The sequence below is a fragment of the Megascapheus bottae genome, chromosome 3 (genome assembly GCF_031878675.1).
Source record: "Megascapheus bottae isolate mThoBot1 chromosome 3, mThoBot2.hap1, whole genome shotgun sequence".
NCBI lineage: Eukaryota > Metazoa > Chordata > Mammalia > Rodentia > Geomyidae > Megascapheus > Megascapheus bottae.
Window position 1 is genome coordinate 48,258,181 of NC_143511.1, and position 27,284 is coordinate 48,285,464.

The following is a 27,284-nucleotide window of genomic DNA, read 5'->3' on the forward strand; positions in this document are numbered from 1 at the left end:
TCCTTATAAACAATCTCACAATTTCACAAGCACTGAGCTTCTAAGATCAAGTTGGCTTTCGGTCTGCAGCTGCATATGCAGATGTCCTGGTTTTGTTTTTTTTCCTAAACTCTGGATAATGGCCATGAAAATGCCCATTATTGCATAAGCATGTAGACATGTGCCAGGCACTGTGCTAGAGGCTAAGTCATCCTCTACAACTTAAGGAACTTAGGCAGGTACCATCCAAACTTTGCAGGTAGAGAAATAGAATCCTCCCAGAGAGGTTAAATAATTTGGCCATAGTAAGTCAAGGCAAAACTTTTTCCCACCTTCACTTCTTTCTGTTCCTACTTTCTAGTGGAATGAAGTCATTATTTTCAAAGAAAATCTACCTGGCTTGGAAAATAGAAATGACTTCCAGGCCTCAGCATCTTTTTTTTTTTTTTTTTTTTTTTTTTGCCAGTCCTGGGCTTGAGCTCAGGGCCTGAGCACTGTCCTTGGATTTTTCTCAAGGCTAGAGCTCTACCACTTGAGTCTCAGCACCACTTCCGGCTTTTTTCTATGTATGTGGTACCGAGGAATCGAACCCGGGTCTTCATGCATGCTAGGCAAGCACTTTAACCACTAGGCCAAACTCCCGGCTCCTCAGCATCTTAAGTACATGCAAAGGAATATCATTTTACAGCTATTAAAATGGAATAGTGTGAGAGTTTGGGAGTTTTTTTTGTTTGTTTCTACTTTAACCAACCAACTGTCCAAAGCAAGACCAAAGAAAATAAGAAAGATAAAGAAATAAGCCCCCCACCACTAAACTGCCTTATGGATTTGAATGCTGTGCTTCTTAGACTTCCCTAATAATTTGTAGGAAGCTGCAGAGTCCCCTTCCCAGGGTGGGTGCCCAAAGGAGAGTAAATCTGGGGCCCCAGATGGGGCATACAAGGCAACCAATCAGTCAGTCTCCTGGGTGAACTTTCCCAAAGTATGCTGAAACTCTCAAGATGGAAGGCCCAAGACAAAAGCTACTACACACCTCCATAGTTCCCTGCCACTCACTTACTTTTAACAGTCATGCAGAAGGAGCAACCCTGAGCTGACATTATATCTAAAATCAGTGGAAATAACAACACGCAGATATAGTGTCAATCAGCCACTATTTATTCACTAGGATATCTAAAGGTCTTCAAAGCCATTCCATTTGCCTAAATTAGCTGGCTGGCTTTAGAGGTCTCTGCCTCTTAAAAGAACTGCTTTTGATAATTCTTTGAGAATACTTTGGGGTATGTTTTCTTTATTCCATTCTCTAAACATCTATATACCAAGCCTATGATAGTTTCAGAGATATACATTAAAAGCTACAATCTTAGACTTCAAGTTGTCCAGTGTCAAACTAGGAGAAAAAAATAGTTATACTACCAGGTACTAGTTTTGGCAACACTTTCTATAACATGGTCACTAGGATGTACTTGAATAGTACAGGAGATGAGGGGAGTGGGGAGGCCTCAAAGACAAAAAGGCATTTGGGCTAAGCCAGACAGATCATTAGCAGGGGAGATATTCAAAGAAAGAAAGGCACAAAAGCACTGAGATGTGAAAGAGCAAAGTATAGTTCCAAAATTACCTTATTCTCCAGGAGTAAAAAGCAGAAGGTGCAATACATTGAAAGAGAAGGGTAGACAAGAAGGCAGAGGCAAGATCTTAAAGGGCAGGGTCTTGAACTGCACATCAAAGGGCCTTTCATTTTACTCTGAGGGGTGACCAGGAGCCCTGATGAGTTCTGATATGGAAAGGAATAAAAGAGTAATCTATTTCTAAAAGTACCACAGGCTGTAATGTGAAGGGCTCTCTCTGTGAAACAGCAAGAATCCTGTTAGGAGGCAATTGTACCATGAAATATACACATGAAAGATGTTCACATGAAAGATACTGAAGCAGGTGGAATAATATTAGGGTAGCAAGCAGGGATAAGGAGAAATTCAATCTGGGCACTGGTGGCTCATACCTCATAATTTTACTCAGAAGGCTGAGATCTGAGGATCATCATTTGAAATCAGCCTAGTTATGAAAGTCTGTGAGGCTTTTTTGTTGTTGTTGTTTTGTTTGTTAGGTTTTTGTTTTTTGTTTTTGTCAGTTGTAGGGCTTAAACTCGGCCTGGGCATTGGCCCTGAGTTCTTCAGCCCAAGGCTACCGCCCTATCCCTGGAGCCACAGGACCACTTCCAGTTTTCTAGTGATTAATTGGAGATAGTGTCTTGGTCTTTAGTGCCGGGACTGGCTTTGAAGTGCGCAATTGGATCTCAGCCTCTTGAGTAGTTAGGATTACAGGCATGAGCCACCGCACTCGGCTTGAGCGATTCTTCAATTAAATACCTAAATAATCTGGAAATGGAGCTTAGGTTCAACTTGTAGAGTGCTAGCCTTGACACAAAATCTCAAAGGGATAATGCTTAGGCCCTAAGTGCATACCCCAGAACTGGCACACTCGCACGCATGCACATGCACGCACACACATACACGTACAAATATACACACACACAAACACACACATGCATGAATGCACGCATGCACACACACACGAAAATAACTGTCACCCCTCTGTACATCATCCTTAATCACCTTTATAATAACAATTTTTTTTAAAAAATTGCCAGTCCTGGGGGTTGAACTCAGGATCTTGGCACTGTCCTTGGGCTTTTTTCAAGACTAGCACCCTACCACTTGAGACACAGCAACACTTCCAACTTTTTCTCTGTATGTAGGACCAAGGAATCAAACCCAGGATTTTATGTATGCTAGGCAAGTACTCTACCACAAGGCCACATTCTTGGCCCCATAATAACAATAAAAATTTTGGAGGAGGAGGAAGACAGGGAGGAAGAGGAGGAGGAGGAGGAGATGAGTTAGAAAACAGAACTGAGGGGCCGGGAGCCTGGCCTAGTGGTTAAAGTGCTTGCCTAGCATGCATGAAGACCCGGGTTCGATTCCTCGGTACCACATACATAGAAAAAAGCCAGAAGTGGTGCTGAGGCTCAAATGGTAGAGCTCTAGCCTTGAGAAAGTTCAAGGACAGTGCTCAGGCCCTGAGCTCAAGCCCAGGACTGGCAAAAAAAAAACGGGCGGGTGGCTCATGCCTGTAATCCTAGTTACTTAGGAGGCTGAGATCTGAGGATCCATGTTCAAAGCCAGCCCAGACACAAAAGGACCTGAGACTCTTATTTCCAATTAACCTCAAAAAAATGGGAAGTGGGGTTTGGCTCAAGGGTAGAGCAGTAGCCTTGAACTGAAGAGCTCAGGGACAGTGCCCAACAGAAAAAAGAGAGAGAGAGAGAGAGAGAGAGAGAGAGAGAGAGAGAGAGAGAGAGAGAGAGAGAGAGAGAGAGGGAGAGGGAGAGGAGAGGAGAGGGAGAGGGAGAGGGAGAGGGAGAGGGAGAGGGAGAGGGAGAGGGAGAGGGAGAGGGAGAGGGAGAGGGGAGAGAGAGGAGAAGCAAAAATAGAACTGTCACTCATGGAACTCTGAGCTACACTTCAGCATTCACTGCCATCAATGAAGGCTTTTGCAATGGAAAATGGGATGTTGGGGATGTAATTGCAGGCAGTGTGGCCTCTGTAGCTGGACTGTCCGTGGAGGTGGGTCACATTTTGTGATCTGGTTTTTTCAGCTGAACAGAGCAGCACTGGGCTCAGATTACAAGGCAGTCACCCCCCTTGCCTCCCCCCCTCCCCCCCCCCCCCCCCCGCATCCTAGCTGCCCACAGGCTGAGCCACCACAACCCAGAATGGAGCTTGGAGGTCTGAGGGCCTCTCGTGGGTATGGAGGTGAAATTGTTCTGAGCCACCATTTCGTCCTCTGCCTGTTCCGGCAGCTGCATTCCAGAGCCTAATGAGAACAAGGTGTAACATGGTTTCACAATTTCAATACATTTCTTAGCAAAACATAATTTCTTTAAAAACACATAGACTGCATGGCAGTGACTGTCAGGCAAGACACATGTCAGGGAAAAAGCATGAGAAAATTTGGCAGGTATGTCTAACGTGTCAATAAATTAAACTAAGTTTATTTTCATAAAACCAAATGGTCAGACTTGCTCATGGTTTCCTACCAAGGAGTAAGAATTACTCCCTAGAGAGGGCAATCAAAGTGCAATTAGACCAGTCCTGGAATTTTTTTAAACATACTATCCTGTCTTCACACATGATTGCTCTTTCATTTATAGCACAGATCCTTAGCTCAAAGAAATAGTAATGGTTTTTCTAGGTTTAGGTCCTTCTGTGATAACATGTAATCATAAAACAGATGTTTAAAAAAAACTATTGGTTTACAGTTAAGATTAAATGTCCTTCACAATGTAGCCATTCATTTGTTCCTTTAACCAATAATAGCATTGCCTGTTGGGTTGATCTATTTCAAGCACCAGCAAACAAAACCTTTTTTTCTAATAATGGCAATAATTTTTAGCCCCTGGTCAGGAATTTATCACTGAGAAGATATTCCATCCAATTCCTACTTGAGTAAAATGTTTTTCAAATAAAAAGAAACCATTGTAACCAAATAACTCCACATTTTCAAAATGCAACTAGTGGTCAAAGAACAGAAAAAGCAAAAAGAGGAAGGCAAGTGAACTTTTAAAAGAAATTAGACTAAAGATGGATGATCAACATCATCACTGCCTCAGAAAATGGTACACAAAAAACTTGGCTCTGAAAAAAATGACACCCTCATCAGGCACAGATGTTCCTGCCTATAATGTTAGCAACTCAAGAGGCTGAAGTCTGGCGATTGTGATTTGAAGCCAGCCAGAGCAGGAAAGTCCATGAGCCTCTTCTCTTCAATTACCCATCAAAATGCCAGAAGTTAAGCTGTGGTTCAAATAGTAAAGCACTAACCTTGGTCCATAAAGCTTAGAGACAATACCCAGACCTTGAGTTCAAGCCCCAGAACCAGCACCAAAACAGTAAGGAAGGAAGGAAGGAAGGAAGGAAGGAAGGAAGGAGGGAGGGAGGGAGGGAGGGAGGGAGGGAGGGAAGGAAGGAAGGAAGGAAGGAAGGAAGGAAGGAAGGAAGGAAGGAAGGAACTCTACCTACAACCAAACTAAAATTACATTCTCCAAAAAGAAATAGCTCATCACATTTACAGAGAGTAGAAAGACTTTTACCTAATAGATCTATGGAATTTTATATTCAATCAGCAAAGGAGGAGCTAGTGCAAGTTACATCTGCACAAGAGTGACATAGCCCAGAGGGAAGCTCTGTTCACTTCAAAGAGTCTGTTTGCCTGTTTATTTTGACACTTTCTTAGGGGATGTGATGGAGAAGGACATTATTCAAATAAAATCAGCATGGCAATTTCTGACACACAGAAGTAAAATGCATTGAAGAAGGGATGCCTGTTTCCAATTTGCACAAAGGTTTCATGTAGACTAGCAGTGGCCCTGATGGAGAAACGATGATTGCTGGGTGAAACACAATTCCACTGATTCCTTGGGATGAATCATTGCTTTGAATCAACTTTTCAACCCAATGCCTTGCACACAAGCACTCTAAAAATGTTTGTTAAATAAACACAACACCACCAAGGTGCTTTTGTCAGACATGATCAGCTCAAGGGATTACCCAGGAACGTACTGGAGGCAGTGTCATGATTTCATCCCTATAGAGAGTGATTCACTAGCATGAGAGACCTCAGACCACACGACTAAGTCAGCAACATCCACACAGTTTTCTCCCCCTTTCTTTTACCTTGAAAGAAATGAACACCAAGAGAGCTGATTTCAGATGATGGCAGAAGCCCTGAACCTTTAGTCACTGCACAAAAAGAGCCTCTGGTTTCATAAGATTGACCAGCAACTTTTCATTAGAACAAGTGAGTTCACAAGGTTTATTTCTTCATGCAGCATGGACTAGTCTTACTTTACTCATACCCCTTCCATATGCTCTCTACTCAGGCTGACCACCTGCCTAGTCTGCTGTCACCCCCAGTGTTTCCTAATGCTATTGGTGGAGGGGAAGTAAGAAAGAAGAATGAGGTTCTGTTCTTCAGCTCCATATACATTAAAAAAATAAAAGCTAGAAATAGCACTGTGGCTAATGTGGTAGAGCTCTTGAGAAAGCCCAAGCACAGTACTCAGGCCCTGAGTTCAAGCCCAGGAATAGCAAAAACAAAAAACAAAGACCAAGGAGTCTCTTCCTATGTTTGTGTCCCTTCAGCTGCTGGCTTTTATGGGGATAATATACTCTCTGGCTTGGTGACAGTTCATATACACATATATACATCCATATATATAATTGTTTTTATTTAAGTAGTTGTACAAAGAAGCTGTCATTTAACAAAGCAGTTTTGGGGGTGATAGCTCTCTGAAAAAAAATTAAATAACTCTCTAAGATCCCTGAAGCTGGTTTGTTTGTTTACATTTTTGTTTCAGTGCTGTTACTGAAACTTGAACTTAGGGCCTGGACACTGTCCAGTTTTTTTGCTCAAAGATGGTACATTTTTGCTTGAGCCACAGCACAACCTCCAGCTTTTTGCTGCAAGGAAAGTTGAGAGTCTCATGGACTCTCCTGCCTGGACCAGCTTTGAATCATGATCCTCAGATCTCAGCCTGAGTAGCTAAAATAATAGGCATAAACCACCAGCGCTTGCCCCACTCATGTAATTTTAGCAGAAGCTTGCAAAAAGAAAGAATAGGAGAAAAAAAGTTTTACAACTACCTGCAGCAAATTGACCCAATCATGAAAAACATCCATCAGTAATAAGAGAAAAGATGATGGAGGGCATTCATCTCCGTGTACTCACTTTAAAAGGCAGTTAACAGACTGTCTTGTATTAAAGGATAGGGAAAGGGGCTGGTGGTACACACTTGTAATCCCAGCATGTGGGAGTTCAAGGTAGGAGAGTAGCAAGTTTGAAGGCAACCTGGGCTGTGTAGGATTCCTTGTTTCAAAAAGTCAACTAAATAAGTAGGTATATCTTCAAAGGTTACAAGTTATCCACTATGAAATGCATAGGACAGCATTTTGAGACAAAGCACGTATGTATAAAGAAATATTAGCAAATATTGCAGAGGATATTAATTTGTTCATGTGTGCATGTACAGAAATACCACACTGGAACCTCCTCATACATATTTATTTCAAAAATAAAATAATTAAAATAAATACTAACAAAAGCAAAAAAAGAAAAAAGAAAAAGCATCCATTCCAACACTAAGCCACAAGACATCCTTATATAAGTCCTTCAAAATTCTAAAGAAAGCAAAATTATTCCTAATTTAGACATCTAGGAATGTCATACTGTAAATGTATTGTTAGACTATTTTTAAAAAGCTAATAAAATTTCATTTACATCTATCTGTACAGCATTCTACAGTTGATTAAGTTCTTTCATAAACATTAAATTGTATGCATTTTATATACTGACTGTATTATTTATAAAGCATTTAGGCTCTCTGGATAATCAATACATATACTCTATGGATGCCTATTGTATGTGACTACATTTTATTATTTTAAATTATTGTGCTGACATACATTACTGTTTCGATCTTCACTTTTATATGAATGGTCACATTTATGATCTACATGATACTGAACCTAGCCAGGAATAAAATCTATAATTAAAACTAGACTCCTATGGGAATATATGATCCAGAACATGCAGTAACTCATATCATGGTGTACCTGAACAAAGTTTATGATACCAATTATTAATTACAGGGGGTTATAAGAACTTCTGGAAATTTTCTTTACGTTTTGAATTTTCCCCTATGAAATTTATACCCTTTTGTGTTTAGTAGGAAATAACACCATTTGACTTTAAGGGCACAAAAAATGAGTTATGTTAGTTATAATGAAATACAAGTGGTTGTGGAAATGGAGAAAGTCCCACCTTCTTTCAATGAATCAACTGAGAATGGCTTTGAGACTAGAAATTAATCAAAACAAATAAAAGGATACCAAGGGCCAGGAGTTTGGCCTAGTGGTAGAATGCTTGCCTAGCATGCACGAAGACCCGGGTTCAATTCCTCGGTACCCCACATACATAGCAAAAAGCCGGAAGTGGTGCTGAGGCTCAAGTGGTAGAGCTCTAGCCTTGAGAAAGTCCAAGGACAGTGCTCAAGCCCTGAGCCCAAGCCCAGGACTGGCAAAAAAAAAAAAGGATACCAAAACTTAACATTCTATTTCACTTTTCCTTTTCTCCCCCAGTGAAACAGGAGTGCAGGCTCCCCATCTGATACCAAAACCATCTGATACCAAAAGACTAATTCAGTTAAGCTCAGAGAACAGACCTGTTATATATAGATATTAATCCAGTCTGCATTGATGTTTATAGAGAGTTCTGAGACTTTTAAAGTTAATGATGTTACCTCAACATTAAGTTCTCAGATAGTCATAGTTACTAGTGTAAATTTATTATAGAGGCCTTCAAAAACTATACATTTAACTTATAGAGAAGAAGGACTCATTGTTTAAAAATATAAGCTATAAGCCAGGAGCAGTGGCTCACACTTGTAATCCTAGCTACTCAGGAGGCTGAGATCTGAAGATCAACGTTCAGAGCCAGTCTGGACATTCAAGTCCATGATACTCTTATCTCCAATTAACCACTAGAAAACCTGGAAGTGAGGCTGTGGCTCAAGGGTTAAGGTGGTAGGTAGCCTTACACTCAAGAGCTCAGAGACAATGCCCAGGCCCAGAGTTCAAGCCCCATGACCACAACAACAACAACAAAAAATCATATACTATTAAATCTCCTAGAAGAACCTATAGAGTTGTAAGATCATAATATCCCCCCATCTTACAAAGAAAAAGGAAATACACACACAAAAATTGGCCTGCTTCTTGAGCTGCCATTAGACCAGATGTATGTTAGTCACATATTAGCTAGCAAACCAAAGGTCTTTATTCACACACAAGTCAGTCAAGTAGCTGGAAAGAGACTGAAAAGATAAGCACACTGACCAAATGACCAAAGGCAAAACTATGCATTAGAAGGTAAAAAATCAAAATTGTATTCACAACTATCTAATCTACCCAAATTCATGGTAGTAAAAATACACACACACACTCACAGATATATATATTACATATATATATGTAATATATATATATATATATCTGTGACCAAAGTAGAAAAATTCACAAAGATATACAATTGGTCATGTTTTAAAACAGAAGCTATCATACAGGATAACTATGTCTATGTGTGTGTGTTTGTATGTTTTTCCCTTAAGTCATTAAAACCTTAGGAAAACTTTATGACAACAATGTGCCATGTATGTAAGAGATGGATAGGTTAAAATTACTGTTTACTTAAGATCTGTCTGGCATTTGACAGCCATGCACCAGTGCACTATCTGGAAAGATTTAGGACTTTTGCTGTAAAATTATTTATTAGTTGTTATTTATACTGCGTGCTCACTGGCAGACCACCCAGTGCTGTAACAATAAAAGTAGTCACGCAGCATCTCTCCAAAACAAGCAAAAGACCAAGGGGGCCTCCACTCCACCAAGGGGTGTCACCACTGAAAGATGTGGCTTCCGGCAAAAAAATATGTTATGTGTTTTGAAGGTGCTGCAGTCCTAACAGAGGCCCAGGGAAATGGAAAGTGCCAGGCACTGCAGGAGATTTCTCTGCTCTGGGTAACCAGTCCTCCTTTAGAGCCTTCTGTTCTGTCACGCATAAAAAAAGGGGGGCCAAAAGCTCTTAAGTCCCTCTTGCTCTTTCTGAATCCTGCATTTTTTTTAAGGCTTGAACCTGTTAGCAAGTCCACACTCACCCTGAGATGTGATTGGGGCTGATCTCAGTGTGTGGGGGCCTCAGGGTCTGACAAGCAGCCAGCATGTCCTCCACCTCCCACTTGGACTTGGGAGTGATCTAACAAAGCATGTTTGAACATTCCTGAAGGCCTCAAAAGAAAAGCTCATTGTACAGTGCTTAATTGTATTAAATATGTCAAGGTTGTGGTTCCACCAAACCATCCAAGAAGAGATTGGGTTTTCCTTTTTGAAATGTAGACAGTAACTACAGAATGCCACATTTCCACTACTTACACTGATTTAAAGAAATTTAAAAATAAATTAAATTGAACTTCTTCCCCTCTGCCATAATAATATCAAGAGCAACAACAATAACATACTTTTGAGAATGTGTCATTATTTTCCTTGGTCAATCTGTCTACTCATATAGACATACAACTATGTGTTCCTCCATATACAGGATTATTCCACATTCATTGACTAACTTCTCACTAGAAGTAAATTCCCTCTCTCTCTCTCTCTCTCTCTCTCTATCTCTATCTCTATCTCTGGATAAAATGTGACAACCTCCAAAATCTTGTCAAGGATCTGGTCATCTTAATTTACTCTCCTCAGTTTTTAGGGTGAAATGGGCCCAAGAGATTCAGTTACCTGTCCAGTCAAAACTATCAATGCCTATGCAACTTGATTAAAACTTTTAATTCCAAGTCTTACTATGCTCCTACTAAGCAAGACATTTTCCTTCCTAGAAAGAAAGTACAAAGGGATGTTACTCCCATTTCTATTTCTAACCCTTATCCTGGCTACATCTTGGTCACTTCCAAGGACCTAGTCCTTCCTTAAGCCTGGCTGCACCCAAGATGTGAAGTTCTTTTTCAAAGCTCCACCAAGTAATTCTGGTTTTGTGTTTAGCATTGCTAAACACCAAGAACTGGCATTGTCCACTTCTGGAGGGAAGAGGTGCACATTCAAAAACAGTGAAACACAAGAACCAAAATGAATGTTTTTTCCTGTCTTCGAAACATAGAGAACAAGGCTAGATATTTCAAATATTCACAACATTCTCTAAAACAGGAAAAAGTTAAACTAGCCAAACAATGACTTTAAAATTAAAAGGGGGCTGGGATCATGGCCTAGCATGCACAAAGACCTGAGTTTGATTCTTCAATACCACATACATAGACAAAAGCCGGAAATGGTGCTGTGGCTCAAGTGGTAGAGCTCAAGCCTTGAGAAAACCCAAGGGTACCATGCAGGCCCTGAGTTCAATCCCCAGACAAAAAAAAAAAAATTTAAAGAAATTTTGTGTGTGCTGGTCCTGGAAGTTGCACTTAGGGCCTGAATGCTTGAATTGTTTTGCTCAAGGCTAGTGCTGTACCACTTCTATAGCTGGCCTTGAATAGAGACCTTTCTACCTAGGCTTCTCATATAGCTGGGATTGCAGAAATAAACCACCACAGATAGCTCTGTGTGTGTGTGTGTGTGTGTGTGTGTGTGTGTGTGTGTGTGTGTGTGTATGTATCTGTGCATGCACACACACAACTGGGATTTGAAATCAGTGCCTTACATTTCGTAGGCAGATACATTTCTTAAGGATAGTACACTGTCCCTTGAGCCATACTCTCAGTCCCTGAATCTTTTACTAACTATAATTTTTCATCCATGATCAGAGAATAAAAATAATATTCAAATAAAGTGCTAAAGCTGTCTTCTGTATCTATAGGAAAAAAATCTCTTTACATATTTTATTAAATGTATCAGATTTTACAATGAAAAGAAACCCAGCAAAGCTATAGGGGAGGAGGGATTGAAGTCACCCCAACCAGCACAGCAGAAAAACTCGCCAAGATGACGTGGGAGTTTAAGCATGGGGAGTCCCCCGCTCTGAGATGATGGCCTCAGCTGCAAGTGAAACCTCAACTAGGAATACCTAGAGATAAAGTGATGATGACATAAACAGCGCAAAAAGCAGCCCCACGTTTAGATGTGGCAAAGGAGGGGAGGGAAATTCACATGCTTTTTGGCTCTGGGCAAACTCTTGAGACCCCAGGTGGAAACTGTGAAGTAATAGAAACAATTTGGTATTTAAATCTAAAGGAGAGGAGTACACAGAAGGAAATGGAACAAAAATCAAGGGAAAATTGAGATTTCTTGTGGTGCTATTCCCCAAGTGGAATCATGCTGCCTGCTAAAACAGCTGCGAAGAATCCCGACATTCTTCCATCCTTCCCAACCTACGCCAGTCACTTTCCCTCAGACCTGCAATTCCCATCACTTCAAAGAAAATATCCACTCTCTTTAAAGAGGCCAAGTCTATTAAGTTTTGTCATTTTTGTTTCTTGTACAAATAAATATTTTTAACCTAAAAATAGTCTGTAAAGTTAAGACCAAGTAAGTTCATTTTTTACTCTCTTTGAACCTTATTCTTCCCAGAAAGACTTTCCCCAAAGAAGCCAAGATCACATGGGGTGGAGGGTCAGCCCTGCCACAGGTCACACTGTGAACCTGTCGCTGGAACTCACACTTCCTTCGTGACTCTGCATCACATCTCTATCAGGCTCACTTCTGATGGAAAATTGAGATGGTCATAGGACCATTCACTGTGTCTATACAGCATTGATCTGTCCAGACAAACTCTCCTCTAAGCCAAAGTCACTAAACTCTTGAAGGATAGCCCCTTGAAAACCCCCCAACCTGTTAAAGAATAGCCAGAAAATTCAAAAACATCCCCAAAGTACTCAAAACAATGGTGTCCTGCCAATCTCTGATGATCTATTTGAGTCCTAGTCCTTTTACTAGTCTTTACTCTTTCATGGAGAAATATATTACCTGCTTAGTTGGTGCTCCAGAATAAAGGCATCTTACAAATACAGGGATCATCTTTCTTCTTCTTTTTCTTTCTTTCTTTCTTTCTTTCTTTCTTTCTTTCTTTCTTTCTTTCTTTGTTTCTTCTTCTTCTCCCTCTCCTTCTCCTTCTCCTCCTTCTCCTCCCTCCTTCTCCTCCTCTTCCTCCTCTTTTTTTCCTTCTTCTTCTTCCTCCTTCTCCTTCTCCTCCTCCTTCTTTTTCTTCTTCTTTGTACCAGGGATTGAACCCAGTATGTTGCACTTGCTAGGCAAGCACTTTGCCACTAAACTACATCTCAGCTCCTTATCTTCTTTTGATTATTAACACACACTCAAAAAAGATTCAAAATATATTTCATAGGATGCCTACCATTAAAAGATAGGGATTCTTTTCAGTAAATGCAAGCCAGATGTAGCAGTTCACATGGTAATCTTGGCACTCTGTGGCTTCCTGCAGAAGGAAGATTTTGAGTTTGAGGCCAGCTTGGGCTCGACAGTAAGACGCGAGGGTATCCAGCTCCTTTCTGCCTTGTTTGTATTGTGTTTGAAGTAGGTTCTGCTTTATACCTGGGCCACTCTCCTATTGTGCTTTCCTGGAGACAACAGAAGCTCATCTCATGCCTAGGCATTGATTGAGATGGAATATGAATTTCCATAACGGCCAAACTGGCCTTGATCACTGAACCCAGCTGAAGACATGAAAATATTTTTTTGCCATTACTGGGGCTTGAATTCAGGGCCTGAGCACTGTCCTTGTACTTTCCTCAATGCTAACACTCTATCACCTGAGCCACAGCACCACTTCCAGCTTTTACTATGTATGTGGTACCAAGGAATCGAATCTGGATCTTTGTTCATGCTACGCAAGCACTCTACTACTAGGCCAAACTCCCAGCCCCCAAATAATTTCTAACATGGGAAAAAAGCAGAAGTGAGGGTAGGAAGGAAAAGGAAAGAGAAAGTAATTCCATTACAAGCACACTCATGGTGATGTGAGAGTGTGTGTGTGTGTGTGTGTGTGTGTGTGCACCCACTAATACTAGGGCTTAAACTCAGGGCATGGCCACTGTCCCTCAAGGCTGAAACACATTTTTTTTTCAGTCCAGGGTTTAAGCTCAGGGCCTGAGCACTGTCGTTGAATTTTCTCAAGGCTAGAACTCTACCACTTGAGCCTCAGCACTACTTCCAGCTTTTTAATACATATGTGGTACCAAGGAATTGAACCTGGGTCTTCCTGCATGCTAGGCAAGCACTCTACCACTAGGCCAAAATCCCAGCCCCTGAGACTCTTAGCTCTTAAGGCACAGTTCAACTCCTGGCTTTTTGGTGGTTAATTGGACATTAGAGTCCCACAGACTTTCCTATCTGGGGTTTTAGCTGCTAGCCTTTTGCTGATTAACTGTAGAGAAGAGTCTCAGGGACTTTCCTTCCCAGGCTGGCTTTAAACCTCAATCCTCAGATCTTAGCTTTATAAGAATGTAGAATTAACAGGTATGAGCCACCAACTTCTGCCTGAGAAAAATATTTTTTAAGGCCCATCCTTGGGCTTGAACTCAGGGCCTGGGCACTGGTCCCTGAGCTTTTATGCTCAAGGCTAACTTTTTATCACTTAAGCTACATCTGTACTTCTGGCTTTGGGGTGATTAATTGGACATTAGAGTCTCACAGACTTTCCTTCTTGGACTGGCTTTGAACCAGGATTCTCTGATCCCAGTACCCTGAGTAGCTAAGATTATAGGCATGAGCCACCGGGACCTGGTTTGAGAAAAACACTTTATTTGGCCAGTTGTGGGGCTTGAACTCATGGCTTTAGCACTGTCCTTAGACTTTTCTCAAGGCTAGAGCTCTACCACTTGAGCCCACAGCACTACTTCCAGCTTTTTTCTATGTATGTGGTACCGAAGAATCGAACCCAGGTCTTCATACATGCTAGGCAAGCACTATACCACTAGGCCAAACAAAAAACACTTTTTAAGAAGACAGAGTAACTCAAGTGCCACTGGCTCATACCTGTAATTCTAGTTATCAGGAGACTGAGATCTGAGGATCATGGTTCAAAGCCAGACTGGACAAGAAGGCCTGTGACACTCGTATCTCCAATTAATCTCAAAAAGCTGGAAGTGGAGCTGTGGCTCAAGTGGTCTAATGCTAGCCTTGAGAACAAGAGCTTAGTGACAGTGCCCAGGCCCAGAATTCAAAAAGAGGCGGAGGAGGAAGAGGAGGAGGAGGAGGCGGGGGAGGAGGAGGAAGAAAAGAAAGAATATCAATAGGCCCATGAGTCTTTTTTTAGAAAATAAATATCAAAGACACCAGGAAGGTATATAAAACAGTTTACCAAGAACAGTAGCAATGAGCATAGAAACAGGGCTTTCTCAATGAGACTGATAAAAGAAAACCTTTATTCAACAATTACTTTGATTATTGTCAAACACCAGACATTCAAGCATATATCACACTCAACCTCATAAAATCCTTGCCATAGTTCTCTTTTACATATTAAAAAAGCCAGCACTGGTGGCTCATGCCTGTAATCCTAGATAGTCAGGCTGAGATCTGAGGATCACAGTGCAAAGTCAGCTTGGACAGGAAAATCTCTGAGACTCCAATTAACCACAAGAAAAAAAAAAGCAGAAAAGCTCAGGGATAGTTTCTAGCCTCTCAATTCCAGCCTTGCAACCAATCCCCACCCCCACCCCCCCAAAAATTGAGGAATTAGGACTGTAAAATGTTAAAGTATTTCAGGACTATCTAATCCAAGCCTCTAACCTTTTCAAGACACTAAGGTATCCCACATTATTCTCTGTTTTAATGTGGAAATTTCATTTGCACACATTTTTTTTCTTCCTTAAAATAAGAACTAAAGTCTTCTACTTATCATAATAATACTAAAGCAGATTGGGAGCACTAAAACAGCACTTAAATATATGCTTGACTGCACTTTAATGCCAAATAACTCATTTTTTGAACTGCCCAATTTGTCCAAATCCTGTCAGACTCCTAGACTAGGAGTCTGAGCCACTGCTCATCTTTGCAATGGGGAGGCAGGGAGAGGCACCACTACAGTGTCACCAAGCACTTCAGCCCTTCAGCTCTTGCCTTAAGACTACAGAACTGCCAGGCATGGTGGCTCACATCTGTAATCCTAGCTACTTAGGAGGCTGAGATCTGAGGAACAAGGTTCAAAGCCAGTCCGGGTACTAAAGAATGTGAGACTCTTATCTTCAATTAACCACTAGAACACCTCAGTGGCACTGTGGCTCCAGGGATAGGGAGCTCAGGGACAGTGCCCCGGCCCAGAGATAAGGCAGTAGCCTTGAGTTGAAGAGCTCAGGGACAATGCCCAGGCCCAGAGATAAGGCAGTAGCCTTGAGCTGAAGAGCTCAGGGACAACACCCAGGCCCAGAGTCCAAACCCCATGATCCATTAAAAAAAAAAAAAAAAGAATGCAGGACTATGAGTGACTTTGGCCAAATATGAGTGGAAAGTCATCTGGAAAACATGGAGATCCCCACCAAATCAAACTGAATACATAAATAAAATGACCACAAATCTTAATAAGGACCCAAGTTTCTGGGTGCAAATTATAAGACGCAAGGCTAACTCAAAATCTTTCTGAAGACAGGTAAATTAGTAGAAACCTCAGTCAAAATAAGATTTCTAAGTATGAATAGATATGTAGACCGACATTTATGTGTATACACATGTGGACATATATCCATGTATAATACATGTATGCACATGTATGCATGCACATATGTACTTATATAAAACATATCTCAAATTCAAGCCTTATGTAATGGAATATGGACAAGTTACTCAACACAATGAGAACAGGGGAAAAATGTAACCAATTTAGTGGGTTTTTTTAAACTGTAGCCAGCTTTTAAATAACCTAAGATCCAATTTCTATGATTAGGAACCATTCCAGCTCTTTTTCTTCCGCTTCTGACTTCTTTCCCATACTTTCACAATCATACCAGCATTAAGAATAGATTTTTTGCTTTGTTTGAGACTAGGGCTGGTTGTGTAGTTCAAGCTGACGTGGAACTTGTGAAGGATGTAATTTTTTTTGTAACAAGAGGGGGGGAAATGAGGCAAAGAGAAGATGCATTGTTTTGGCTAAAGGCAAGCAAACAGATGTCCAGAGTTTGTAAGATTTAGAGATTTTATTTTCATTCATCTAATGTCACTATTGAGGGACTAAGAATCATCTTATTTGCTTAAACCTTTGATATTTTTCTTTCACAAATATGTAGAATTGCAAATGGACTTCACTTCTGACCCTCCCTAAACTCTTAGATCTAAAATATTTTAAAAAAAACATTTATAAGGTATTGGACATATAACTTAAAGAATTTACTTCAAGTGAATCTCATCTAAGTGTTGGTATGGGGGTGTGAAAGATAGGTAAATATCAATGGGATGGTGTAGAACATGTGTGTGTGTGAGGGGAGGATGTTAGCAGAGAGGCAACTGCAGCCAGATACCCACAGCATTGCCAGTATAAAGAGACCTGGCAGGGTTGGGAATGTGACTTAGTGGTAGTGTTTGCCTAGCATGCATGAAGCCCTAGGTTCAATTCCTCAGAACCACAGCCCCAGAAAAGGCCAGACGTGGTGTTGTGGCTCAACTGGTAGGAGTCCTAGCCTTGAGTAAAAGAAGCTCAGCGACAGTAATGAGGCCCTGAGTTCAAGCCCCAGGGCTGGCATAAAAGAGAGAGAAAAGGAGAGAGAGAAAGAGAGAGAGAGAGAGAGAGAGAGAGAGAGAGAGAGAGAGAGAGACAGACAGACAGACAGACAGACAGAGACAGACAGAGAGAGAGAGAGAGAGAGAGAGAGAGAGAGAGAGAGAGAGAGAGAGAGAGAGAGAGAGAGAGAGAGAAAGAGAGAGAGAGAGAGAGAGAGCTGGCCCCCTGGCAGAGGTACTCCCAGTTCCATGGTGCTAGAGGAATTCAGACTGTTCATTATAAGAGGACCCAGCATCATATTGTTGCATTCCCCTGGTATAAGGCTCCCACAAGCAAACTCTAATCATATTTTTACTTATATTGCTAATTTTTCTAAAAGAAAAGTACATTTGTTAGCAAGAATGAGTTTCTGGGTGTCCTCCACAGATATGTCTAGGCTAACAAATAGACATTTGGGTTTATACAGCAGCCTGCAAAGGCCTGGTTAATATTAAGGCATGCCTGGAGGTGTCTGCTCTGTATCAGTGTGCTGACAGAAATCAAGATTCTATGAGGATGAATATGGTTAAGGAGTTTATTTGCACATATAAAAATAGAACGTTACCTGACTTATATAACTGTAACTCCTCTGTACATAACCTTTACAATAATAATTTTAAAAGATTTTAATAAAATGAAACTAATTATTTTTAAGGAGAGAGAGAAATAAGGGAAAATAATAGGATGAGTTTGATCAAGATTCATTGACTGCATGTATGGAAATGTCTTGCACAGCTAATGGATGCTAATAAAAATATTGCAAGTTTTTTAAATAAAACAAACAGATCGACATTCTATACCAACAAGGAATTGGAGACTAGCTCTCAAGTAGTAGATCATCAGCCTTGAGTAAAAAAGCCAAGCAAGAGTGTAAGACCCAGAGTTCAAATTCCAGTAGCAGCACCAGGAAAAATAAAGACATAAAAGATTACATATCAACAAAAAGCATTTTGAATTAGTACTCTATTGTGAAATTGTTTCTGTGGACTAGGCTGGTCCTTAGAAAGAACTTTGCTACAAAAACCTCCTCAACTAAATATGACACTGAAAACTCTCCATTATGCACAAATTCCCATCAAAGAGACTTTGTGGGAGGAACCAAGAAGAACAAGAGTTTGTGAAAATATAGGTGAAATTTGCACACAGCATTCTATGTTACTCAGCACAAAAGTGTAAGTGGGCCCCCAAACAAGCTCTTGCTCCCTACAAACTGTCAGAGCCAAACAAGCAGCTTTTGCGATTCCAATTTAGTCTTTTTAAAAGAGATTAGATTGCCCTCTTGTGGTGACAAAGAGGATTTCACTATTTCATGGTTGCATTGTATTGTCAGGGTGATGTATAGAGGGTTTACAATTACATTTGTCAGGTAGTGGGTACATTGCTTCTTGAACATTGATATCCCTTTCCCATGTTTTTCTACCACTTTCCCTCCCTGCAGCCTCTCCCAGTCATCTTGTTTTTCCCCTTCCCTTCCCTATTTCAAATAAACAAATTAACACATATACAATATACCAAGTAACAAAGTCAGATACAGTAACAACATGAGATAAAACATAAGGAAAGGAGCCGGGAGTTTGGCCTAGTGGTAGAGTGCTTGCCTAACATGCACAAATACCCAGGTTCAATTCCTTGGTACCACATACATAGAAAAAAGCTGGAAGTGATGCTGAGGCACAAGTGGTAGAGCTCTAGCCTTGAGAAAGTCCAAGGACAGTGCTCAGGCCCTGAGCCCAAGCCCAAGACTGGCCAAAAAAATAAAAATAAAAATAAGGAGAAAAAAGAGAAAAGAAATAACTTCAGATAGTACATTAAGAACAATAATCATAAAGATAAAACTCTTGTTTCCATATTCTGGAGTTCATTTCACTTAGCCTCATCCTATATGGCCATATGCACATACCTTTTGAGTTACTGTGGTCTTCTGCTAGGAGAATCCTAGATGTGTACTAATTATTACAAATAAGGAAACTATGGAGCCTATGTTTCTTTGGGACTGGCTTACTTCACTTTAATATGATATTTTCCAAGTCTTTCCATTTCCTTACAAATAGGATGATGTCATTCTTTGTGATGGCAGCATAGAATTCCATTAGGCATAAATACCATATCTTCTTGATCCATTCATCTACTGAGGAGCATCTGGGTTGGTTCCATATCTTAGCTATGGTAAACAATGCTGAAATGAATATGGCTGTGCTGGTAGGTTTAATATGTCCTTGTTTATGGACATCTGGGTAAATGCCCAGGTGTGGGACTGCTGAGTCAAAAGGGAGCTCTATGTTTACTCTCCTGAGGAATCGCCATACTGCTTTCCAGAGTAGTTGAAGGAGTTTATACTCCTACCAAAAGTTTAGTAGCATTCCCTTCTGGCCACATCCCTGCCAGCAAGTATTGTTATTATATTTCTTGATTATGGCCATTCTACCTAGAGTGAGGTGGAATCTCAAAGTCATTTTGATTTGCATTCCTTTTATGGCCAGAGATGTGGAGCATTTCTTCATGTGTCTATTGGTCATTCTTATTTCCTCTTCAGAGAAGTCTCTCTTTAAGTCTTTAGCCCACTTTTTAATGAGATGGTTGTTTCTTTGAGGACTTGTTTTTGAGAGATTCAATTTCTTTTTGCCAGTCCTGAGACTTGAACTCAAAGCCTGAGCACTGTCCTTGGGCTTTCTCAAGGCTAGAGCTCTACCACTTGTGCCACAGCACCACTTCCTGCTTTTTTTCTATGTATGTAGTACCAAGGAATCAAATCCTGGTCTTCATGCATACTAAGCAAGCACTCTACCACTAGGCCAAATTCCTAGTGAGAGATTTAATTTTTTGAGCTGTGGGTATATTTTAGATATGAGGCCCTGATCTGCTATATGGCTAGTGAAGATTTTCTCCCAATCTGTGGGCTTTATATTTAACATGCTAGCTATATCCTTTGCCATACCGGAGCTCTACAGTTTAATGCAGTCCCATTTGTCCAAACTTTATTTGTTGTGTTTCTGGGCCTTTTCTTTTCTTTTTTTTTCTTTTTTTTTTTTTTTTTTGCCAGTCCTGGGCTTGAGCTCAGGGCCTGAGCACTGTCCTTGGACTTTCTCAAGGCTGGATAGAGCTCTACCATTTGAGCCTCAGCACCACTTCCGGCTTTTTTTTTTCTATGTACGTGGTACTGAGGAATCAAACCCAGGTCTTCGTGCATGCTAGGCAAGCACTCTACCACTAGACCAAACTCCCAGCCCCTCTAGGCCTTTCTTAAGAAAGTTTTGACCTGTGCCAAAGAGTCCTAGTGTATCTCCTATTCCTTCCTGGTTTTACATCAAGGTCTCTGATCCATTTGTACTTAATTCTGGTGCAGGGTGACATATAAGGATCCAAAACCTAAGTTTCCTACAGGTTTTTAACCAATTCTGACAGGACCATTTGTTGTAGAAACTGTCTTTTTTCCATTCTATTTTTTTTTTTTTTGCTTCCTTATCAATGATTAGGTCATGGCTATTTCCCTGATCTTTAAGCACACTTTGGAAAGTTCTTGCTCTATCTCTCAGGGCAAGAACTGGTCACTACCATTAAGGAACACAGTCAGGGTGGTGCCACACATTTTGGTCTTTCAACAGAATCTATAAGTCCAGATTCTTAATACTCAGGAGATCTCACATAATGTCAGCAACCAATTCCAATATTGAGCAAGTACTTAGCTGCTAAACTGAAGGTGTTAAGTTGTAGCCTGGTGATTCTGGAATTTGTGTTGTTCATACCGAAGGTGCCATTAGTACAGTTAGTAGACAGGGTGTTAGTATATACAGCCTATTTTAATGAACGTTAGATAGAGTACCAGGTTCAGAATGGCTGGAAAGGTGGCATAAGAGCTTATGTAAGTGTTGTCTATCTTGTAATCAATAAAGAACAATCGAAGGCAAGGAACTATTTAAACTGGCATGATTAGAGTTGTCATAAAAACACTCTGACCAGTCCTGGCCAGAGCAGGAAGGATGAATATAGACCCAAGTAAGCTCGAGTAAGACTGCAGGCATATTTAAAATTACATGCTGTTGGGCGAGGAGTTTGGCCTAGAGGTAGAGTGCTTGCCCAGCATGCACGAAGACCCGGGTTCAATTCCTCAATACCACATACATAGAAAAAAGCCAGAAGTGGTGCTGTGGCTCAAGTGGTAGAGCTCTAGCCTTGAGAAAGTCCAAGGACAGGGCTCAGGCCCTGAGCTCAAGCCCAGGACTGGCACAAAAAAAATTACATGCTGTTATTACTGGATGGATTATTTTTGCTTAGATAGAAGACTTCCTCAGAAGAGAGGCTTAGAGGCTAAGAGATCCATGATTTTGTCGCAGATATTATCAGACCCTGTACAGCTAAACTGTGAGACTTCCCACATGGAGAATCAACAGAAGAAAGAAAATCAGTGATGGTGAGAGTCAATACTCCACTCCTCTGGGGGTAAGGAAATGAATTACGAACCACAAACAAGACCACAGAGATCCAGAAATCAATAAAAACCACTGAGAAGTTGGGTAATACATATGGGCGAGGGGACCCCAGGGAAGAAAATGTTTCTTTCCCAAGGATTGACAAGCCAGTTAGAAACTGAAACAAGAACAAACACTTCCAACTGGTGGTGACGGGCAGTGATGAATATTGGCATTGCTTATCAGAGCTGGTCCCAAATAGCCTGTACCAAAACATTCTTCTAAGAACAGAGAGCATCTTCATCTCCTTTTTTTTTTTAATCAGAGGTTAGAAGGATTTGGAAAGTCTCAATATTGTAACTCTTTTCTGTGAACAAATAGTTTCCTTCTGTCTTTGAGATCACTTTGTGACCCTACTTCTAAAGCTATGGTCCACTGCCCAAAAGCTTCTGAATCACTAGGTTACTTGTTCAAACTGGAAGATCTCTAGGCCTTAAGGTTAAGAATACTAGATTTGAATACATTCCTTTGCAGGTTTAGGGTACCATTATGAGAAAAGCTTTAGCTTTCCTTAAGGAAAATACCCGAAGATCCAGCCTTATGATAAAGCCATTATTGTAAAACTATCTAATAATCTATGGCATGGGAATGTCTATTGCTCAGGGATTCTCAACCTACAATGATGCAATAAACATTTTTGGTTGTCAGCTTGGATTGATGCCTCTGGCATCTACTGGATAGAGTCCAGTGATAATACTAAACACTCTTAACAGCACATAGGGCAAAAATGTCCATGAGAGCCACAGATTTCACAAATGAAGATAGAAGTCAAATTTAAATTGCTAATTTTTATCTGGCCCATATTTTCTGTGTCTCATATTGGAAGGGATTCCTTCCATCTTGTGGAAAGCAGAGTCTACCTCCCACAGAGAGAACAAAAGTGAGGCACCAGTCTCAGACACCATTTCTGCAATGAGTCCTAAGCTTGTGACCAAGACAGGTCTTGTGACAATCAAAATGTCAACATTTTCATGTAAAGCAGTAACATCCCCAAAATATGAAATAATAGAGTGACGGGAAAGCATCCATTTGGTAGGACACAGGCAGTGCAGGAGCTATGTCTAGTACTGACCTGAACTACAGAGCTGAGTTCTGCATGCTCACCTGGCCTCTCCTGTACCTGCCCAGCTTCCCATGGTACTTGTTCTGACTTTCCAACCAATCCACAAAGTTGCCCTGTAGGCTTTCCTTTGTTTAAACTTTCTCAAACCAGACAATGCCCATTTCAAGTGCTCTAAGAATCTTGAATAATGTAACTGCTCTAGGAACTTTCATTAGGACCAGCATCATTGTTCAATAATATTCATATCTAAGGCCAGGTGTTAGTGGCTCATGCCTATAATCCTAACTAACCACTTGGGACTGAGATCTGAAGATTGCAACTCCAAGCTAGGCAGGGCAGGAAAGTCTGAGAAACTTTTATATCCGAACTACCAAAAAAAAAAAAAAAGGAAATGATAGCATTACTAAAGTAGTAAGAGAACTAGCTGCCTGTAACCTTAGCTACTTAGGAGGCTGAAATCTGAGGATCCAGGTTCCAAACCAACCCTGGGCACAAAAAAAAAAAAAAAAAAAAACCTGAGACACTTATCTCCAATTAACCTCTAGAAAACGGGAAGTAGGGCTTGGCTCAAAAGTAGGGTGGTAGCCTTGAACTGAAGAGCTCAGGGATAGCGCCTAGGCCCAGTTCAAGCCCTATGACCCATAAAAAAAAAAAAGCTCAAGAGGGTTGGGTTGTAACTCAGTGGCAAAGCACTTGCCTAGCAAGTGTAAGAAAAAAAAAAGTGTATAAAAAGAGGAAGAGAGACAGACACAGACACAGAGACAGAGAAAAAAAGGAAGAAAGAAGGAAGGAAGGAGAGAGAGAGAGACAGAGAGAGAGACAGAGAGAGAGAGAGAGAGAGAGAGAGAGAGAGAGAGAGAGAGAGAGAGAGAGCTCAGCCAGAAGCATGGCCTAATGGTAGAGTGCTCGCCTAGCTTGCATGAAGCCCTGGGTTCTATTCCTCAGTACCACATACATAAAAAAGCCAGAAGTGGAGCTGTGGCTCAAGTGGTAGAATGCTAGCCTTGAGAAAGCTCAAGGACAGTGTTCAGGCTCTGAGTTCATGCCCCACAACTGGAAAAATTAAAAATAAAAAAATAAAAATAAAAAGCTCAAGAGCCAGGAGTTTGGCCTAGTGGTAGAGTGCTTGCCTAGCATGCACAAAGACCCAGGTTTGATCTCTCAGTACCATACACATAGAAAAGGGTGGAAGTGGTGCTGTGACTCAAGTGGTAGAGAACTAGCCTTGAGAAAGCTCAAGGACAGTGCCCAGGCCCTGAGTTCAAGCTGCAGGACCGGCAAAACATTTTTTTAAAAAAATCCTAAATAGGGGCTGGGAGTTTGGCCTAGTGGTTAAAGTGCTTGCCTAGCATGCATGAAGACCCAAGTTCGATTCCTCGGTACCACATACATAGAAAAAAAGCCGGAAGTGGTGCTGAGGCTCAAGTGGTACAGCTCTAGCCTTGAGAAAGTCCAAGGACAGTGCTCAGGACCTGAGCTCAAGCCCAGGACTGGCAAAAAAAAAAAATAATAATAATAATAATAATAAGCTCAGGAATAGTACATGAGTTCCATATCTAGCACTGGAGAGAAAATTACGTAGAGAGATGACATAGAACTATTTATCGTGGCATCGGGCATAGTTGCTCATGCCTGTAATCCTACTTACTCAGGAGGCTGAGATCTGAGGATCAAGGTTCAAAGCCAGCCCGGGCACAAAAGAACCTGACTTTTATTTCCAGTTAACTTGTAGAAAATGGGAAGTGGGGCTTGGCTAAAGGGTAGGGTGGTAGCCTTGAGCTGAAGAGCTCAGAAACAGCACCTACTTAAATTCAAGCCCCATGACCCACAAAACAAAGCAAACAAAAAAAGAACTATTTATCATGGCATCTTCTTTCTCTTTTTCTTTTTTTCTTTCTATATTGTAATTTATCACTTAAAACTACTTATAAGGCTTCAAAACTTTCATTGGGAGCTGGGCACTGGTGGCTCACACCTGGAATCCTAGCTACTCAGGAGGCTGAAGCCTGGAGGATTATGGTTTGAAGCCAGCCAAGGCAAGAAAGTCTACAAAACTCCATCTAGCAAGATGCTTGATCACAGGGATGGCTCAAATAGTAGAGTACCGCCCTGAACAAGAATGACTAGAGAGAATATGAGGACATGAGTGTAGGACCTGATACTAGCACACAAAAAAAATCACAGGAGGTAGAAAGAAAGCAACTTAATTTCCAGATGCTTTCCAGATGATCAGTGGAAGAGAAGTGGGAAAGCTGAATTTATGGAGGGATCAGAATTTCAGAAATTGCCATGGTTGACAGCAGGGCACAGGAAAGCTTCCAAGACCACAACCTAGTTTAGAAAAGGCTTTGATAATGTGGATATAAAGCAGGACATCATAAAAGAAGAGAAAAAATATGGGTCATTTCTGATTTGCAGTAGAACATGTTTCAAACTCCATATATTGGCCACTGGAATTCTGAAATACATTTCCCCACTGAAGCATTACTTCAATGGTGGCAAGAGTCCCAGGCTAGCGACAAAAACAGTATGTCCAAGAAATCAAGTTGCTGTGGAAGCAATAGATGGTGCTGTTGAATATGCTACCCAAAGATTATCAAATGATTTTTCAGGAAAACAGAGAAACCAAGCAAAAAGGCAAATTCCATAAGATCAGGGGCTTGAGACAAGAGGCTACTGTCTAAACATTTGCTATATATGTTAGATAGATGTCTTAAGAACTCTCTGATGTCACTTTTTTTTTCAGGCACATATGGATCTCAGCTTATTCTACACATCACACACACCCACTGTTCTTTTCTCTGTAGTACTTTTTCAAGTTCAATCATCATATTAAAATAAATGCTCTTCTCTCTTCCCAGAAATCTGGGTTTGCAATGTTGAAAGGCTCCCTAGAGATCATTCTGTCAAAGCCCTGTCCAAGGCAGGATCTTTTTGCAATATCCTAATAGGCATACACTCAGCTCAAGGGTCAGAGGAAGTCTAGGTCAAATTGCTACAAAATCCTTCACCAGTACTGACCCTCAAATCAGCTTTCATGAAATGATATTATTTCTACCCTCTGAATAGCTCCAAATACCTGCAGGCTCGCTTTTGCAGAATGCGACTTAAAATTAATATTCAAGGTTTGTCACTTCAAAAATGCATTACTCATAACTTGGCTATCTAAATCCTTTCTGACATCAATAAACAAATAATAAGATTATAGATAGATAGATAGATAGATAGATACGCAAGTTAGCAAGAAAATACCTAAGCAAGCCTAACTCTAATTAAGTAATTGCATGAGCTGATCTGAGTACCCTATTTAACTTAGTCTGAAACTAAGTGCTTTTTCATAGCCACATCACACATCAGATCATATTAAAAATGTGGCAAAGTAAAACCCCAAAGGCCATCTCACAATAAATAGCCAAGACAAACATCCCCCATTGCAAATATGCACATTGTTGTCTCATCCCAAACTTAGAACTTCATATTGACTCTTATTAAGTCTCAACATAGTTTTAACCTAGCATTCCAGCTTTTCAGGATAATACTGAATTTTGAGACTGTCATCAGTCATCTTTGTTGTTCTTCCCATTTGATGTTTTCAGGATATTTGATAAGAGTATCTTCTATGCTTAATCCAAGTTTTGGTTTTAAAAAATATATTGTTGATATGATGTAAAAATCAATGTTAATAAATACTTTAATAAAAAAGATATGTCAATATATATATATACAGATATTGTTGAACAAGACAAGGCTATGGAAGAGTCCTATGGCATACTACTATCATATTTTTCCAAGTAGGCAAAAAGTTGTCAACACGCCTTGATCTAGGAGTCCATCTAATTATATTATCCTCCAACCCATCTTTCATTAACTTTATCTACAAGAATATCCTGGCAAGAGCCCTCAGAAGGCCAATTGTTTCCTCTTCTAGTCAGTTTCCTGCTCTCCACACCCAAGTGACACAATCTTAGCCCCCTATTCCATCAGCCTGGTTTGTATTACATAGCCCATATCTCCTAAAAGCATACAACTAAATGGACCAAAGGGAGGGTCCTGGATGCCAGAAGAACTAGTTCATAGTCCATCCCAACCAGGCCCTATTCCTCTTGGAATCAGGTAACAATACAGGAGAAAAATTATATCTGGAATCACCTGAGGAAAAATGTGGTGTAAAGTTTGGCCTGGGGCATCCATACAGGGTTAGTAGGCAAAGGAAGTTAGAGTGTGCTGGTGAAACAGAGTAGGCATGCCTCAAGAGTTCATGAGGCCTTATCTAAAATATATCAACAGCTCAAAAAATCACCCCAAAACTAATCTCCAAAGTAACAACCATCCCATTAAAAGATGGGCCAAAGACTTAAAGAGAGTCTTCTCTGAAGAAATAAGAACGGCCTACAGACCCATGAGGAAATGCTTGACATCTCTTATCATAAAAGAAATGCAAATTAAAACAACTC

At 40.7% G+C, this 27,284-nt stretch overlaps 1 protein-coding gene across 2 annotated transcripts in view; it reads right to left on the minus strand.

Moving 5' to 3' along the window:
• Saxo1 (stabilizer of axonemal microtubules 1) overlaps positions 1-27,284 on the minus strand; it is an 85,781-nt gene that overhangs the window by 46,337 nt on the left and 12,160 nt on the right. The window contains exon 1 of one of the 2 annotated variants that reach the window (XM_090330035.1): positions 12,561-12,627. The exons of the other annotated variant lie outside the window; for it this stretch is intronic. The gene's annotated coding sequence lies outside the window, so the exon portion shown is untranslated. Of the gene's footprint in view, positions 1-12,560; positions 12,628-27,284 lie in introns of those variants that run through there. 2 annotated transcript variants of the gene reach the window in all.